The sequence below is a fragment of the Falco cherrug genome, chromosome 3 (assembly GCF_023634085.1).
Source record: "Falco cherrug isolate bFalChe1 chromosome 3, bFalChe1.pri, whole genome shotgun sequence".
Lineage (NCBI taxonomy): Eukaryota > Metazoa > Chordata > Aves > Falconiformes > Falconidae > Falco > Falco cherrug.
In genome coordinates this window covers 17152558-17169371 of record NC_073699.1, presented here as the reverse complement: position 1 = coordinate 17169371, position 16814 = coordinate 17152558, and the positions used below count along the sequence as shown (strand labels likewise).

General features: G+C 48.1%; 1 long non-coding RNA gene across 10 annotated transcripts in view; it reads left to right on the top strand.

Annotated features, from left to right (window-relative positions):
* Positions 1 to 16814, top strand: part of LOC114015953 (uncharacterized) — a 142065-nt gene that overhangs the window by 50216 nt on the left and 75035 nt on the right. For all 10 annotated transcript variants that reach the window (XR_008731213.1, XR_008731217.1, XR_008731219.1 and 7 more), the window contains one exon: positions 10058 to 10138. This is a non-coding gene — a long non-coding RNA (uncharacterized LOC114015953). The remainder of the gene's footprint in view (positions 1 to 10057; positions 10139 to 16814) is intronic.

Here is a 16814-nt window from a genome sequence, read left to right as displayed (position 1 = left end):
GTTGCTGATAGGTGGTGGGAATGGCAGGAATGAGATGATGGCTACCAGTGAACACTCCTGCTTTCCACAGACGCATCCCATCAGCATGTTCAGCCTCCATGCCAGTGACGGGGGTGTTTTCTCATTAAAAATAGACCACAGACAATGCCACTTCCCGAGGACTGTGATTTATCATTTAATAACAAGTGGTTACTCATTTCCTTTGGAAAACTTTCTGGAAGTGTTATTTTGCTTTCTCCCCTTGCTTCCTTTTTTTTTAAATTTCCTTCAAAGCCCTGCATTACCCTTCAGAGCCACCGTGTCTGTTAAATGAAGTGTTCCCTTTTCAAGTGGAAATCATATTTATGATTTAAAGATCATGAAAAAACAAATCTTAACCCTTTGGGCATGAGCTTTTCTTTGTAAGCTCCTGCAGCCTTGAAGTCCTAGCTCAGCCAAGGGAAATAGCAATGGAGAGACAGCTGCGTAGGTGAGACTTGAAGAAAAGCGGTGATGCTGATTCTGGAATGGATGATCTGCCTGATCTGACTTGAAAGAAAATGTCAAATAACTGCAGAACGCGTATCCTCTGAGTTGCCAGCTCTTAACTGTGATACCTCCTGGTGTAGCAAGTTCTCCTGAAGGATGGAGGGCTTGAAGAACTACTAGGCAAACTCATACCAAGTCTGGTGTTTTAGTGACTTTACTAAGAAAAGTGCTGAAAGCTGTGGAGTATTTCTTGAGGAAATCCCAACAGCTCAATAAACAAACTCAGGAAATGTGCTGAAGATGAAATCATTATAAGTGGGCGCTTAAGCTGAAAGAAATGGTTTGCTGTTAGATCAGGGAGGCATTGTGAGGGACAGTAGCAGGTTAGATGGTAGGCTGCAGAGGATACAGAAGGTGAAATGTAACCAGAGACACTGCGGGTACTTTAGGTGATAGCATCTTCCCTTACAGTTGTCTTCATGAGCTGCAAGGGTGGTTTGAAGACAAGAAAAATAGATTACATAGATAGAAGTGCGAAACAGTGCCCTCAGAAATGGGATGCATGTACCCAAAACAAGCAGTAACGGGTTAACTGCAGAAAGGGGTCGGGGGGCTGCTGTGAATCACAAGCTGGGTGTGAATCAACAGTGGGATGCTGTTACAGGAAAGGCAGATCTTGAATAGCCCACAGCAAAATGGCAAAGGTAGTAATTCAGCCTCGGTTTTCGGTTTTCGTATAAAACCTTGCTTCAAATACAGCATCCAGTGTTAGCCCCTCTAATTTTAATATGAAAGCAGGCGGCTTGGGAAGATGAAGCTTCAGTTTGGGAAACTTTACTTAGGAGGAATAGCTGGAAGATTTGCATATGTTAAACCTATTAAAAAAAACCACCCCAAACCAACAACCCACAGGTGTCATGCCATGGTTTGATGGGATGCTGTCTTCAGGAGTTATTTCAGAGCGAGGTGTCTCTGCTCTCCTGTTGTTGGTTGTGTTGCGGCTTGTTACGTGGTCAGGTCTGTGGCCACAACCTGTGTGTCCACACATGAGCTGGGACAAGGAACATCTGTTAGTATAGAAGAAACTGAAAAGTGTCCCTAGAATTCTTTTGAAGTATGGCTGCGCAGTTTTGCCTGGACAAAAGGTGGCATGCAGGAGGAGGGAAGGAGGCCAGAGAGAGGAGGGGTGGTTGAGCACCTGGTGGAGTTTGAGACTTGCAGGGGACTTAGCAGATTTGAGACATGCAGGAAGGTGCTGTGAGGAAGGAGTGCAGCACTCGATGCCTCTCTGCATCTGCAGACAGAAGAAGAAAATTGCATGCAGGGAGGGGTTTCTCTGGACGCTGTCTTCCAGTGCATCATCTCTGTCATGTCTGGTAGCAGTGGGGTAGGCTGACATTTTTCAAAGTGTAGGTTCCAGCTCCTGGTGGTGGTGGTGAAGGAGCATGAGTGATGCTGGAGCTGACCCAAAAAGCGTTAGAAACCTCTTTGTTAGCAGCACAGCAGCCCTTCCCGGATGGGTGCTCGTCGCTGGGAACTGTAGCCGAGTCCTGCTTCCTTCTTGGCAGAGCTGTGCTGGTGTTGCCTTGGAGAGTGGCATGGAGACAAACAAGCCAAGAGAGGGTTTGGGGCTGGGTGGCTGTTCGATGTCCCTTCTGGCCCAGCGTTTCTGCAGTCCTTGCATTCAGGTTTTGGCACAGCTTCTGTCCCGTCAGTCCTGCTGAGGCTGAGTGTCCCAACACCTTCTGATGTTCTGAATCCAAATTTCCAACATTACTACATTGCACTTGGTTTTTTGGCTCTTGGGAGTAGTTTGGTTGACCACAAATTGGTCACTGTGCTGTGATGCAAGCTGATGATTTCCTCCCCTGCGGGTGCTAAACCAAATACCCCTGCAACTGCTGTCTGACGGGGATGTTACTCTCGGCTGGTGTTTGCAGCTATGGGGATGTTTAGGAGCCATGCAAGCCAGGGTGATTCAAGCTGATACTTGTGATTAAATGCTAAATGCCTGGTCTGTTGTGTTCTACCAGCTGTAACCCCTAGGGAAAAGAGGGGGTTTACTTCAAGAAGAAAGGATATTCTGATATTGTTTGGTTGATAATGAGAATGCATAGCTTCAAAGCTGAAACAGTGTGTGCTGGGTTTTAAAAATCACAGGAGCATATAAAACTGTCTTGAAGAAGAAGATCATAGATAGGCAGACCTACTGAATGCGCCTGGTCTTTTTTTGTAGACTGCAGAGCTTTCTTCTGTGGTTTGCAGGGTTCCCGTGCCTTGTTGCATCCCTGCACAGCGCAGAGTTCAGCCTCTGTGCTTGCTGTTGTGGAGGATGTAGATGTAAGGCTTGCTAAGAAGATCCAGACTTCAGTTCTAGCTTAGCTGATGCTAAAGTTCCCCTTAAAAAAAAAATAATTTATATATATATAAAAATGCTTGCCATGCTTGCTTGTGGCATGTGTGACATGCTGGCACCGATTCTGACTTGTATTGATCTAGGTTGCTTCAAAAATAAAAAGAAGCACAGTAATTTATCTTAAAAAGGGTACAGAGAAAGTGAAGAAGAGAACAAGCAATTTGCTATTTGTTGCCTTTTCAAGGCTAACAGGCAGGGGCTTAAATTGGGAAAAAGTGAAATCCCTAGGCAGTTCCTGCGCACCATGTAATATCAGACGGAGTGACTGCCAAATGAAGTTTGCTGGATAGCAAGCGTGTGGCAGGACTGCTGATCGCGGAGCTTCAGAGCTCTTCAGTATGGTTGGTCAAGTTGTAGTGGCATCTCTGGGATGTGTCTTTAGGCGTACAGAAACCACATCTTCTGCAAAAGGCAGTGGGTAGTTTGGGTGATGCTGAAGGTCTTTTATTTTCTTGAATGCTCAGAAGGGGCAGAGTGAGCCTTGAGCATTGGGAGTGAGGGGTTTTTTTCCTCATGGCTTCTTCCAGGTTTGCATTTCTGGAGCGTGCAGAATGTCGTCTCTGGGCTTGCTGCATCTCTTTCTTGGTTCACTTATGCTCATGTTCCTTTGGCCGCTCGCTTCCCCAGCCACCCGATGGATTTTGGACTAGGATTGCCTTCTGCTCTGCTGCTTCTCAAAAATGGGAATGAAGGAGAGTAAGCACCTGGAGGGTGCTGAGCCCGGCTTTGAGGTAGTGATGGGGGGCTGGAGGGGAGCGTACTGGCTTAGAAACATGGGGTGGGCTTCCTGCTTGCCGAGCGGCTGCAGGGAGCCTGTATCCCACTGGACATGCACTTTTCATGCACGGATGTGCTATTTACTAGTGTCACCCTCGCCCTGCATTTTGCAGGTGTTTCTCTGTGCAGTAATATGTGTCGTATTGTGGTGGGTTGACCCTGGCTGGGCGCCAGGTGCCCACCCAAGCCGCTCTGTTGCTGCCCTCCTCAGCTGGACAGGGGGGGAGAAAATGTAAGGACAGGCTGGTGGGTTGAGGTAAGGGCAGGGAGAGATCGCTCATGCATTACCCTCATGGGCAAAACAGACCCAACTTGGGGAAATCAATATTGCCAGTCAAATCAGAGTAAGATAATGGGAAATAAACCCCAAATCTTAAAACACCTTCCCTCCACCCCTCTCTTCTTCCCAAGCACAACTTCCCTCCCGATTTCTCACTTTAAAATTGTTAAATAAATAGTGATTTGGCTTTGCTTAAATGGGAAGTGCAGCTTAATTTGTTCAAGGTTTTTTTGTCCTCCCTCAGACTGGGGATTTGGCTCTGTGTGTGTGTGAAGTGTTTCTTGTAGTTTGTAATCTGCATGTCATAGCCCCAAGTGGGCAGAGAAGGGTTATGGGACTGTGAGTTCTGAACGCTTACAGTAAAAGTGTAGTCATCCTGAACCTCATCCAAAGAGCTTTAGCTTGGTGTGGGTTTTTTGGGGTTTTTTTTTTTTGTTGTTGTTTTTTCTTTTACTTCCCCCCCCCCCCCCCCCCCCCCCCCTCTCTCTCTCTCTCTCTCTCTCTCTCTCTCTCTCTCTCTCTCTCTCTCTCTCTCTCGGCAGGATGCTGCTTCGTCACTTGCATTCTTCAGCATTGCCGCCTTGTTGGGAAGGCAGAAATTCTCTGAGCCTGGCGGTAACTCTTTCCAGGCTGCCAGCAGCAGTCCACGCACTTGCATCCTGCTCCATTCCCTCTGCAAGAGCATTGTGCACAGGGCAAGTGCATCCTCTCTGCCCTAGCAAAGGAGCAGCTGCTTGCACAGGCAGAGGTGCCCATCTTCCTGAAACCCAAAACCCACTCATTTCTCTCTTGCACCTATTCAGATCTCGAGCGAAAATAGAACAGTGGTTATTGTTGTGTAAGAGTGAGGATGGGAAGCTCTGGATAAGTGTTTGGAAAATACCCAGGGAAAACAGCTGCCAGCAAAGGCTGTGCTGAGTGGGAGCGGAGATTGAGTTGGGTACCAAAATGCGTGTTTCAGGGTGAGAAATGTGTTTCTTGGGAAGGACACAGGGAACTGGCCGCTTCCCAGCACGCACCTCCCTCCTGGGGCTCATCCTGTGGGAGCCCAGAGAGGTGGTGCTGGGGCTGGTTGTCTTCCGTGTCTCAGTGCTGAACGGGCTGTTCTTGCCAGTTCCTGCTTTTTATTCTTTCTGTCATCTTTCATAAGATGCTTCCCTACCCGCCTGCCTGTCCAGCCGGGTTCGGTGCATGTCGCCCCACTGCCCATGTGCAGAATACGTTAGTGTCTTTCCCAGGCAGCTCTGAAGGTATCCCAAGGCTCGGACCTTTAGAAAGCAAGATACTTTCCAAGATTGTGCTGGCAATTGCCTCTCTTCAGCACCAAAAGGCACCCTGCTACTTTATTTTATGGAGGGGTGCAGAAATTGCTGTCATGGCTGGGACAGTGGTCATTGCTGCCAACAGCAGGGCTCTGTGTGGGGAAGGTTGGGCAGGCATGTGGAGCACCTGCACCCGGCAGAGCTGTGCACCCAGGACTGGGTTCTGCTGCTCTTTGCAAGGAAAAAAAAGAGTAACAGCAAGTGGGTTTCTTTGTGTGTGGTTAATTGCACAGTCAGCTCTCCCTGGGCTTCCAGGGGGACTGTTACTGATGAGTGGTTTCCACACTGGATCTCTTAGCGCAAGAGCAAGCTGTGGTCCCACCAGGTACCACAGCATCCACACTGTCGGTGCAAAGCCTCAGGGATTCAGCTTTTTGGTTTTTCTGGGTTACAGCTTCCCCCCCTGCCCTCCCTCACCCATGATGGTCGTGCATGGACTGCACCTGGGCTCACCTTTCTCCATCGCTCCTCAATGCAGCATCACACGCTTGGGTGACTGATGCAGGCTCCTCTCTGGTTTTTTTTTTTTTTTTTATTATTTTACACGTTTATTATCCCAGTCCACTGTTCTGAATGGTAGAAACTTGTCTGTCTTTTGGGAGACAGTTGTTACTTATTGACTAGCTGAATGGGGGGGAAATAACCTTTACTCCCTGTAGTGGGAATTGCATGAGTAAAAATTTTACATTCCATCCCTCAGATCCCCAAAGCCATTCATGTAAGGATGAGTTGTGGGTCAGAGAGAGGCTTTGCCCCCCTACTGCTCGCTGCAAGGGCTGGCCGTCTCAGTGTAAGGAGAGCAGAATAAAACTGCAGCCATGGCCTGAGCGAGGATACCGAAAATAACATGAAAAGGAAAGGAAGGAGTTGTCTGAATACAACCTGCAGTCCTTTAATTCTTTATGACAGTGATACCCTGAGCCTGGTTATCTTGAGCATCAGTGTTGCTGCAGTGATGGAAGCAGCTGATTCTGCATGGGAAGAGGAAGGTTTGATAGGAGGTATAATAATCTCTTAGATGTTTTAATTTTCTCCTTTTCATCCCAAACTGTAAGTGCAGAGTTTCCTCCACTTTGAAATGGGTCTTTTTATGTTGGCCTGCCTTTCAGATTGGGTTGAATCATGTTTCTTCAATATATAAAATGAATCTGGCAGCCTGGTTTTGCGCTTCAACCTCCCAAAGAGACAAGCAAGTATAAAGCAAGAAGATTCATTGCGTACTAAAATGCTCCACTTATTAAAAAAAAAAAAAAATTCCTCTGTGGACATCCTGTTTCAACTCTGCAGTAAAACTCACCGGTCAGTAAATGGTGGATCTCCTGTTCCCATGGAGAAAGGCAGTTGCCAGCTTAGGAGGTTGCTGTGGGAAAGGGGGGAAAAAGAAAAAAAAAAAAAAGGAAAAGATCCACTCTTGGTCTTGCAAACAAAGGTTGCCTTGGATTGCAGTCACATGTTGCAGTTCAGCTGATCTTAGCTATGCCAAAAGGGGAAAGTTTTCTAGTACTTGCCTAAACCCCACTGAACTGGTTAGGGAATTAATTAGAAGAAAATTATTCACCTTTCCGCCTGCCCCCCCCCCCCCCCCCCCCCCGTTTTCTCTTAGATCTGATTGCCCTGCATTGACTCCAGGTCGGGGGAGCCAGGGGGAGCTGGGACAGGACCACCCTCTTGATGATATGTGGCCACTGTGTGAATTTAACTGTGATTTAAAATTGCACCATTGACAAATGTCTCCTGGCTTTTCCCTGTTGCGGATGAAGGAGTCTCTCACGTACTCAAACCTGGGATGCCGCCGAGCTTTGTAAATCATACCCAGTGGCCCCTCACCATGCATGTGTCGGGATTTAGTAAATACTGTTGGCCAGGTCAAGCTCCTTCCCTTGGGTACACCCCTCTGCCCATGCTGGGTGGAGATGTTCAAGAGACCCTCATGTGGCTGGACATCACGTGAAATTACACAAAATTCACTGCTTTGGCTTCAGAGAGTTGGTATTTAGGTAGGTATGTATGTTACATGCATTATACATGGCTTTTTGGGGCAAAGCCAGCGTAACAGGTTTAGCTCTCCTCCTGGGTGGTTTTCTCAGAGCTTAGGGTTTGTTCTGATCTTCATAAAGTGTATCAGATCCCTGGGTTTCGGAGGGTACTTTCTCTGATGAGTCTCTTCTCAGCAGAGCCAGGTATTGAAATGCTTTCCAGGATTTTGTCACCTTGTCCATGTGTGTGCTGGGTCTGGAGCCAGCTCAAGCCTCAGCGGTACCCCCACATATCCTTCGTTACTGGGGAAGAAGTCAAGTAATAGTTAGACAGTTAGACCCCCTAGACCTGTTCATTTTGAATGTGCTGGTGGTTATTTTCCCTTTTTTTTTTTTTTTTTTTTTAACCCAAACCAGTATGAATTAGGGCTGCTGAACTAAAACAGAGTGAAAATATATTTATTATTATTCTTATTTTACAGTGAAAAAGCATATCTCTGTTTCTTGGGTGAGGCAAAATGAAATACTTGCCACTTCCCAAGTTCCCTGTGCTCCCCTGTGGCATTGTATGCTTTGTTCACAGCACCCTGTGCCGGAGATGAAAAGCTTTGGTGCATGCTCCCTTCAGGGCAACGTGGATTCCTCCTCAAAAACCTCTGTTCTAGCGACTGGTTTTATAAATGCCTAAAAAATGAGGCTTGCACCTTATCTCTTGGGAGATCGTTGATGGATCCATTTCTCAGAAAGATATTTTATTCAGTCCTTTAATGCCATGCCACTCCCTTCATTCAGATGCCTGGAGTCTTTTATCATGTCTCCTCTTACTTATTGCTTAGCCAAGTTGGGCATATTTAGTTCTTTTAATCTTTCCTCATAACTCAGCTGTCTTTAATCATCCTTCTTGATGTCGGAGTGTTTGATGCCCACTTTTACGGAAAACAAGCCTACTTTCATTTTTTGGTATGCGTGTGAATCGCCTGGGAAGGGTCCCAGGAGAGAAGCTGTAGCTCCACGGCTGGTTGCCCCGGCTCATGCCTGGGTTTCCTCAAAAGCTCCCTTGAACATCTTGGTGTGGGCGCCAAGGAAGATTTCTGGCTCACCTTGTGCATACACCATTGGACTTGGCACCCTCTGGGATTAATTAATGTGTTTATTTGTTGGGTGTGGGCAGCAACACCCCCCCAAGACGTTTCATGGGTTGGGTTTCCAGGGCATGTTTCTTGGGGCATCTGCAGGAGGGTGCATGTGCTGATGGTGTTTATGGAAAGCGGGCCCAGAAAGGTTACCGTAACCTGTGCTTCCTTCCTGTACCTGCCAGCAACAGGAACGAGAGAGAGAGGTTTAATTTGCTTGTACTATCTCAAAAGCAAAGCCTGGTGATCAAGATGTTTCTAGGTGCCTGTGCTGCAGGTCAGGGCAATGTTTTTAGGTACTGCCAGGGATTGTGGCCCCTTCCTGCTGCAGCTATTGATGCTGTCTTTCCTGAGTAGTTCATCTGTTGGGCACCCAAAAATAGTCATTCACAAGTTTTTTAGATCAGTCCGAGTTTTAGGATCGCTGCTACCTGTTACCAAGCTGAGCACTGCATCCCTTCAGGGCAGGGTCTTCAAACTTGGCTGTCTGAAGTTGAATGCCTCCTGTCCTGCATGGAGATGTCCTGAATTCCCCCCACATACCTCCTGTTATGTCAGCGGGAGCTGTTTCAGAAAGCCTGACTTCCTAATTTTCTTAAAGTAGCCAAGCTCAGATGCTGACTCCAAGGGGTTAAGGCGCTGGATCTCCAGTTTTGCTGGGGCTGGGCCATTCCTTGGGGTGGCATCCCTGACAGGGACTTTGAATTACATATGGAGCGGGAGCACTTGGCTGGGAGTTAAAGGAGGCTGAAAGCCTGCCTGTCCCTCCCCCACCTCCTGTTCTGAGGGAATGCTTCTCATACTCTTCCCAAATTTAGCTGTGCAAACGTGGCTGGGTTAAGTAGGCTGAGTGATGAGGCTATTCTGATGGTAATAAAGGTCCCCTTAGCTGCTCTGCCTCCAGCTCCTGCTCACTGCCAGAGAGGCTGTGTGATACGTGGCTGCCCCAACAAGGGGTCCTGTGGCCTGAGAGGATGAGGACCTTGATGGTAGAAGAAAACATACCCCGGGACCACCACGCAGCATGGTGCTGGGAACCTGAGCAACAGCCTTACGTCCGTCTGAGTGTCCCGTGCAACCCTCAGGCTGTAACATGGGGTGTCAGCAGGGCCTGAAGGTCACCACGAGGAAAAACCCACATCCTCTCCATGATGCTGCTAGGATGCTCTGGGTCATGGAGCAGGGATCCACTGCCTCCACCCTTTTTCCTTGGCAGCCCTGGGTGGGCACCACAAGAAGGGCATTTCTTCGTCATTCCAGAATCCCTGACACTCCTGGCTGTGTTTCCTCTCATTACTCTTTAGGAGCAGTTGGGGGATTGCTTTAGAGCTGACAGTGAACATCCCAGGTTGGTGCCCTGTTGTTGGGTCATCATGTGTGTTCATCAGCTGTAGGGCTCCATCACTGCCGCCAGTCCGTTTGCTGCAGTGGAGGAACATGCTGATGCCTTGGCTGCTTGCAGGGGGCTCCTGTCCCCTCCCCAATTTACATATATTTAAATAGATAATATATGTTTTAAATACGTATGTATTAAAATGTTTAAATAGATCTGTAGGCTGCAATTTAGATATAATTGCTTTCCAGTGCTTTCTCATTTTGAAGAACTGAGGAAATAAAGCTTTTTGGTTGGAGGGAGGGGACGAGGTTGGGCTTACTGACATTTCTTTTGTTGTAATGTCGAATAGGTCTCTGCTGACTTCAAAAAGGAGAGAGGAGGAGCATGTGGAAGGGAGGTCAGATCCTGCCAGGGTTTCCTGGGAGATGAGGTGAGTGGTGACGGCTTTCAGCACTTGTAAGCCTGGATACAGAAGTCCTTCTGGGCTTCTCTGCACCCTTGGGGTGAGACCTCTTCCACTGGGCCTCCAGACTTCATTTTGTTGGGGGTTTCCCTGTATTTTGCCTCTTCAAGGCTGATGGGAGGATTTTAGACTGGTGATGCGCGTAGGGGTCTCAGAAGGGATGGAGAAGATCTTGAATATGTTGAGGTCTGTGTATCACACAGACCTTGATTCTGACTGTATTTGGGCTTCACAGCAGGGGACTTTGCTCCTCTAGGTTGAGAGACCTCTGCTGCAATTACCTGCTACTGAACCAGTCACACCCCCCCAGCCTCCTTTTACAGTCACTGGAGAGAAATGGGTATTTTTAGGAAGCATCTGACCCTGACTTGCTGCAGGCATCTGTGTGGGATGAATCATCCCCTGCAATGCCTGCTTCTCCGCACTGTCAGCACAGCCGGGATGGTTTGTTCGGCTGTAGGGTCTGCAAAGCCTGTGTAATACCTGCACACTGCGTAGGAGGACTGGAGTTCAGGGTGCTTGCTTGTGGCTTGGGGTGTCCAAACTCACTGCACGAAAGCTTGGGCCTCTCCTAAGCTGCCCTTAAATTTTCTTCAAGGTTTGGACTCAGCTTGGATCCGTGAGCCACTTGTCTGAGCCTGCTCGGCATTTATACACCCTGACTGGTAGTGTAAGTATGTTCCTGAAGGATAGGGTATGATTGCCAAGGAGGTTTCAGTCCAACTGGGTCATCTTGTGCTGGCTGTTGCAGTCCCAGTGGGGACCAGCAAGATGACTCAAGCCCCAGGAGCCACTGCACTGAGAGCGGGCGAGGCTGCTGGGGCTGTCCCCAAACCTCCTGGGAACCAGCCCTGGAGCCGCTCTGGCCTCTGACTTTTCAAGTAGTGTGGCTTGTGGGTTTTCGGCCGTGGGAAGATTTGGAGTAATGCTTACCCTGTCCCTACGGGAGCCTGACACCTGTAGCGGGAGCATCCACATCCCGGTAACTCAGCTGCAGTGCAGCAGCCCGCAGGTGCAGTACCGTGAAGAGCTGAGACTTGTGTGTCAGGTCTCTGTTGATCAGCATCTCCCTTGAGAGCTTTTGTGCAACTCACTGCATCTCCCCTGCAGGGGAAGTTCCGCCCCAGATATCTGTCTGCCTTTGCTGGACCACCTCTGCTTCACCCCCCCTTTTGTTTTTTTGAAGGACAGGAGCATTGTTTTCTGTTAACGTTTGCAGGGTGCTCAGCCTGCGCTGGATAGTCCTTATTGCAGTGTGGATAAATATTGAGCAGAAAAGGTTAAAATGTGGATGTACAAGCTGTTGTACCTAACCAGATGCAACTCTGGAAGATTTTTGGTATGCTTTTGCTTCTGCTGATGCCCTCAGTATGTTCTAAGAGGTGCAGCCTGTTGAGAAAGAGGGTTTGATTTTGACAGTCCGTTGTCAAGGTAGTCACCTTAAATCAAGGAACAAATATAATTTGCTGTAGTGCATCACACCTGTTTAGTTTTAACTGGGCAAAGAGAACATGTGTGTGTGTGTGTGTGTGTGTGCGCGCTTTGATATGTAGGGTTTCTTCTGCGGTTTACTTTTAGCTTTTCTGTGTTACGAGTCATTGGAATATTTTCACTACAGTTCTGGAGAGAGGAAACACTCCCTTTTATAGTGAGGGAAACATGTGAGATCGTGTGGCCACAGCCCTTTGCCTGAGCCCTGGCCATGTCCAAGCTGGAGACACGTACATCTTTTGCCTTACGTCTGTCTACTTTGGGGACTAGAAGATGTTGCAGGGACTCATGGTGCCCCTTAGGTTTGCCTGTGACCTGGTGGCGTGAGGCTCTCCGTTTTCCTTGGGTTTCATTGCTGGGATGCTTTGGGATTCTGGGACATGGTAAGTGGGAAAACGTGCTCACCTCCATCTTGACCAAGATAAAATGAGCAGCCTGCCTGAAGTGAGGAAGGTTTCACAGGTCTCAGTGACAGCAGCTAAAGTTGGGGGTGGTGGAGAAGGAGGTTTGTTATCTGCTTCCTGTCAGCTAAAAGCAGGTGTTCAGTCAACTGGGAGTTGCCCTCAAGGCAGAGAATACGGATGCAAATGACCTGTGAAGCATAAAAGGAACCATCTGAATGCCCTTTTCTGCCACTAATGAAGTTTACCTCCACCCTGGGTAATTTGCATGACGCAAGTTGATCAGCCCTGAGAAAAAGCAGTTGAGTCCAACATGACAAGATAACTCTGTCAAGCCTAAGGATCTTGCAGAGAGGCAAAGCCCAGAGGACAGGCCAGGGGATACAGAAGACCAAAGGGTGGGCTGTGGTGATGCTGCCCAGGTGGGGAGCTGGCTCCAGGGCGAGCATGGGCAGCGTTTTCATCAGCAGTGCACTGCTCACAGCGGCTGGTTGGCACTTCATGAGGTCCCTGCCACAAAGTTTCCTCCATGTTTTGCAGTAATTCAGCTAAATCAGTGCCGATCCCCAACACAGGAGTGTGTGTAGCAGCTTAAAACCTTTGATGAATGCAGTCTGAGGAGCGCTGGTTGAGCAGAGCTTGCTGAGCTGCTGCCCGTTACACTGTTCCAGGTATGATGTTAGACTGGTTAGTGTAAACCTACCTGGAAAGGCTTTTAGGCTGTGCTTTATCTCATGTTTGATGCGGCAGCAGTACACAAATCCAACCAATTGCTGCAGCTCAAGGGGTGGCTGGTTAAGCAGTGACAGTCCCTTAGCTGGAAACCGTGTGGATTTAAGACCCTTCTTGGCCAGCGTGGCGATGCTGAGCGTGGTGGTGAGCAGCGCTGAGCTGTCACTCCCTCTGTCCTGCCCCTATTCTGCTGCAGACAGATTTTTACCCCTGGCCAGGGTTTACACCCAACCAGGTCTTTCAATGAAGTTAATTTTTTTACTGTGGTTTGGACCTGCATGCATGTCCCGTCAGGTGCCGTCAGATCAGCCGTGGCCACAGATGGCCACTCTCCCCCATTTCTTGCCTGTGCTTTCTTGCGGCGTGACGTGATCCACTTCATTTCGTTGGTAGTTTCACTAATTTTCCTGATGTTAATGAGCACTTCCTCAGCCCCCACCAAAGCCAAGACACTGACTCTTTCACCACAGTGGTTAAATGCTTATTTATTTTGTGGGCTGCTCCTCCCCCTTCCTGATTTCACTTGACATATGCAGAATGTGAAGATAAAAAAAAACACGTTTGAGCTGTCTCCTATTTCAGGTGGCTTTACTTCTTTAAAGTAGCTTCGTGGGGTGATGAGTGTGTGCACAGATGCCTGGATGGGGGGGGAGGTGGGGAAGAAGCATCAGGCTGGGCAACCCCATGCTCTCTGCAGGCTCCATCCTTGTCCATGTGGGCACCCAGAGCTTTGATCTAAGGTTTTGAGGCGTTACATTCCCTCAGAGCCATTGCTATCAATCTGGAAGAAATAAACGGTGACGTTGTTCAGTCTGGCTTTCCCTCAGCTCCTCGCGTTTTCCTCTTCAGGATTCAGCTGCTCCTTATCAGTGGCTTCCCAGCATTGTCTGGGCCAGCCGGTGACTCGCCATGTTTTATGGTTACACATATCCACGCCTAGAGAGAGGATGGCATTCGTACAGATTCATACAGTCTCCTTTGCAAGCCACATGGTGTGTATGGCTGTGTGGGTCTCATGTTCTTGGGGGGACTCCATGCAGCAGAACGCATATATTGAGCCAAACCAGGTGTTTTCTCGTCGTCTGGTTTTTGTTGTTGTTTTGGGTTTTTTTAGGTTTTGCATCACTGGGTTGTTCAGTTTGCTGCTTCCTAGCAAAAGTTAACAGTGTCTATGGATGGCTAAATCACATGCATATAAAAAACTGCTCTCATTGGTTTGTATCATCTGTATTTTTTTCTCAACCCCCACCATGCCTTTGCCTTCCTTACCATACACAGAACTGCCCACACCTTGGCGTTTCCCCATGGTGTGCACTGTGTTTCCTGGGAAGCTTGAGGATGTAACAAGGGAGGTTGAGGGACATCATCCAGATGTGGGCCACGGTGGGGACCTGGGGGGAGCAAAGTTGGGGTGGGGGGTGGGGGGGAGGCAGGGAAGTCCTGGGGCAGCAGCCAGGCCATTGATGTCTCTCTACCCAAGGGCAAGCCCACAAAATGCTGACCAGGAGGTCTCCAGTGCCATCAGCATTGGAGGAGGGCAGCCAGCACCTCCTGGGATGGAGACATCCCCACCTCTCCAGGTGACCGCTTTCAACACTGCACCACCTTGACACAGGAAAGCTTTCCACGTGTCCTGTGTGGCCACAAGTTTTGGGTGTTGCCCTTTGCTACATAGTCTGTCTTGGCTGCGATGAGTTGATGTTGAAGGGTTTGGGGGGAAGCAGGGAGAGGTCTCAGGCCACTTGTAGGCAACAAGTGATGGCACTGGTGGGCAGTGAATGTATCTGCAGCATGTCCTGCAGAGATGTCAGAGATGTCTCCTCTGCGGAGATGGTATCCTTGTGCAGATGTTTTTCCTTAATAAATTTGACCCTCTTTAAGAAAACCATGTTCATTTTCTGAATTACCAAGCTGTGTACTGAAAACCAATATGGAGTAAAGGGTGCTGAGGTGATAATAAGTAAAACTGGAGTGTATTCTGCTAACATTAAGTGCTCTGGGGGTAATTTTTCTTAACCATAATCCTGAGTCATAACTGCCCACTTTATTGCAACTTGCAGCCACAGCAGTATCATCTTGGAGAAGCTGGCGTGCAGGCTGGAGCCAAGCGATTTGACATGTCCACATTGACGTGACTGGTGGGTGCATGGTGCTAATGCACCTTCGTGGAAGGGGGGGATTAAAAATGGGACAAGAAAAAAACCGAACCAAACTGCCAAATGGCTGCATGTGTTGGGTTTGCATTATTTTTCCTTTGTTCAGGTGTATTTGCTTGAACTTTCAAGTGGATTCCCAAAACAAGAGAACCTGAGATGTCTTTAACAGCAATAGATGGATCTCAACTGTGGAGGAAAGAGTTGCCCTTGAGGGGTGGTGGTCGTGGGTGGTATATGGGGTGTTACTGCTCCAAGCAGGCATGCTGGGAGCTGCTGACTTGGAGCAAGATGGGTGGTGGTTTTCCATCTTGTCGTTCCTTGTGGTCACGACAGGGAGAGCTGATGTTCCTGCAAGTTGACCATGTGTAGTGACATGCCAGAAATACCTCCTTACTGGGTTGCATCCTTCTGTGGGAAGGCATCAGATACACATTGTGATGGGGGTTAACTCATTAGACCTTACCGTATAGATAATGCTTTACAAATGATCTTTTCCTGGGAAGATTTCCTATCCGGGCATAGTCCCAAAGAGTATAAAGTCGACGGTTCTGGCTATTTTATGTTATTCCCAAACGCCTTGGTATTTTGGGTAAACAGCTGAAGTTGCAACCCTTTCCCTGTGCTCTTGTCTGTGATGGTGCCACTGGTCCGGGCAGGGCTGCTGGACAGTTGGGCAGAACCAGGTGGGAATGGGGCGGAATGGGCATTCCTCATGTCTGATTGCTGGGAGGTCATGTAGCACATAGGTTATCTGGGAAGAGATGTCCAGGTGATGGTGATGGGAGAAAATGGTTTGTCTTGCTGAAATGAATTTTCATATTTCTGTAACAGCTGTGCTGAAAGTAAAATAAAATATTGATGCTTCTTGGGATTCATTTTTGTGTGTTTTCTGAGAGCACAAATGAAGGTTTTTAAAGCAGTTTCATTTTCCAGAAGGCGGAAGAGCCCAAATTTGAGCATGGGGCACCCTGGTCCTGGCATTGCCATCTGTCTCCCATGTGACCTCAGACAGGTCCTATAGGTTGACCAAAAGTGTCCAAAAGTGTGACTTGGCAGCCAAAATGCTGACCTGCTTGGAGATACGGTATTGGCATGACTGTGCCAGTTGGAGCTGGTGTTTGGTGGACTTCACTGCTCCTGAATGGCTGTGGTTAGGAGTCAGTTGAGGTTAGGTGTGAAATCTAAAAAACCTCTTCTCCAATGTAAACTCCACTTACATGCAGTGGGAGGAGGGGGAACAAATGATGCTTTGGAAGGTTTCCAGACAGTTGGCTTACATTAAATGCCTAACTTCCAGACAGCTAAGGTTAGGGAGAGAGCAGTCCCACCTTTTAATTTCTTGATGTCTCTGTTGCTTGGATGTAAAATGAACTTAATATCAAGTCTTTGTTTCCCTGAAACAGAGGATAAGTATAAAATTTGGAGCTGCTGCCTGGTTACAGCAGCAGACGGGTGATTGTGTTTGGGATAACAGGCTGATCTTGGCCATGGGCAGCATCTTTGAAACTGCCAGCATGCCAGGAGTTAATGAACACACTCGGGTTTCTCCTGATGAACCCATGTGCTTTAAGGCTTTGAAAGCAATTTTACTGCTGCTCTCCACCACAAACCTTTTTATTTAAGGTGTTTCTTTCATGAAGCTTCAAATAGCACCCAGGTTGGACTGAAATCAAAATCTCCAGGAGAGGTTAGGACAATTTCTCTTGAGGTTTCTGTTGTGGTCATTTGCAGGAGGAAAAAAAAAAAAAAAAAAAAAAAAAAAAAAAGAGGGTAAGATAACCAAGGTCAGCTCCTTACTTCAAGCTGCCGGCCGAGCTCCTCCGGAGCAGAGAGAGATTGAGTTACCCCACGCCTGTAATTTGT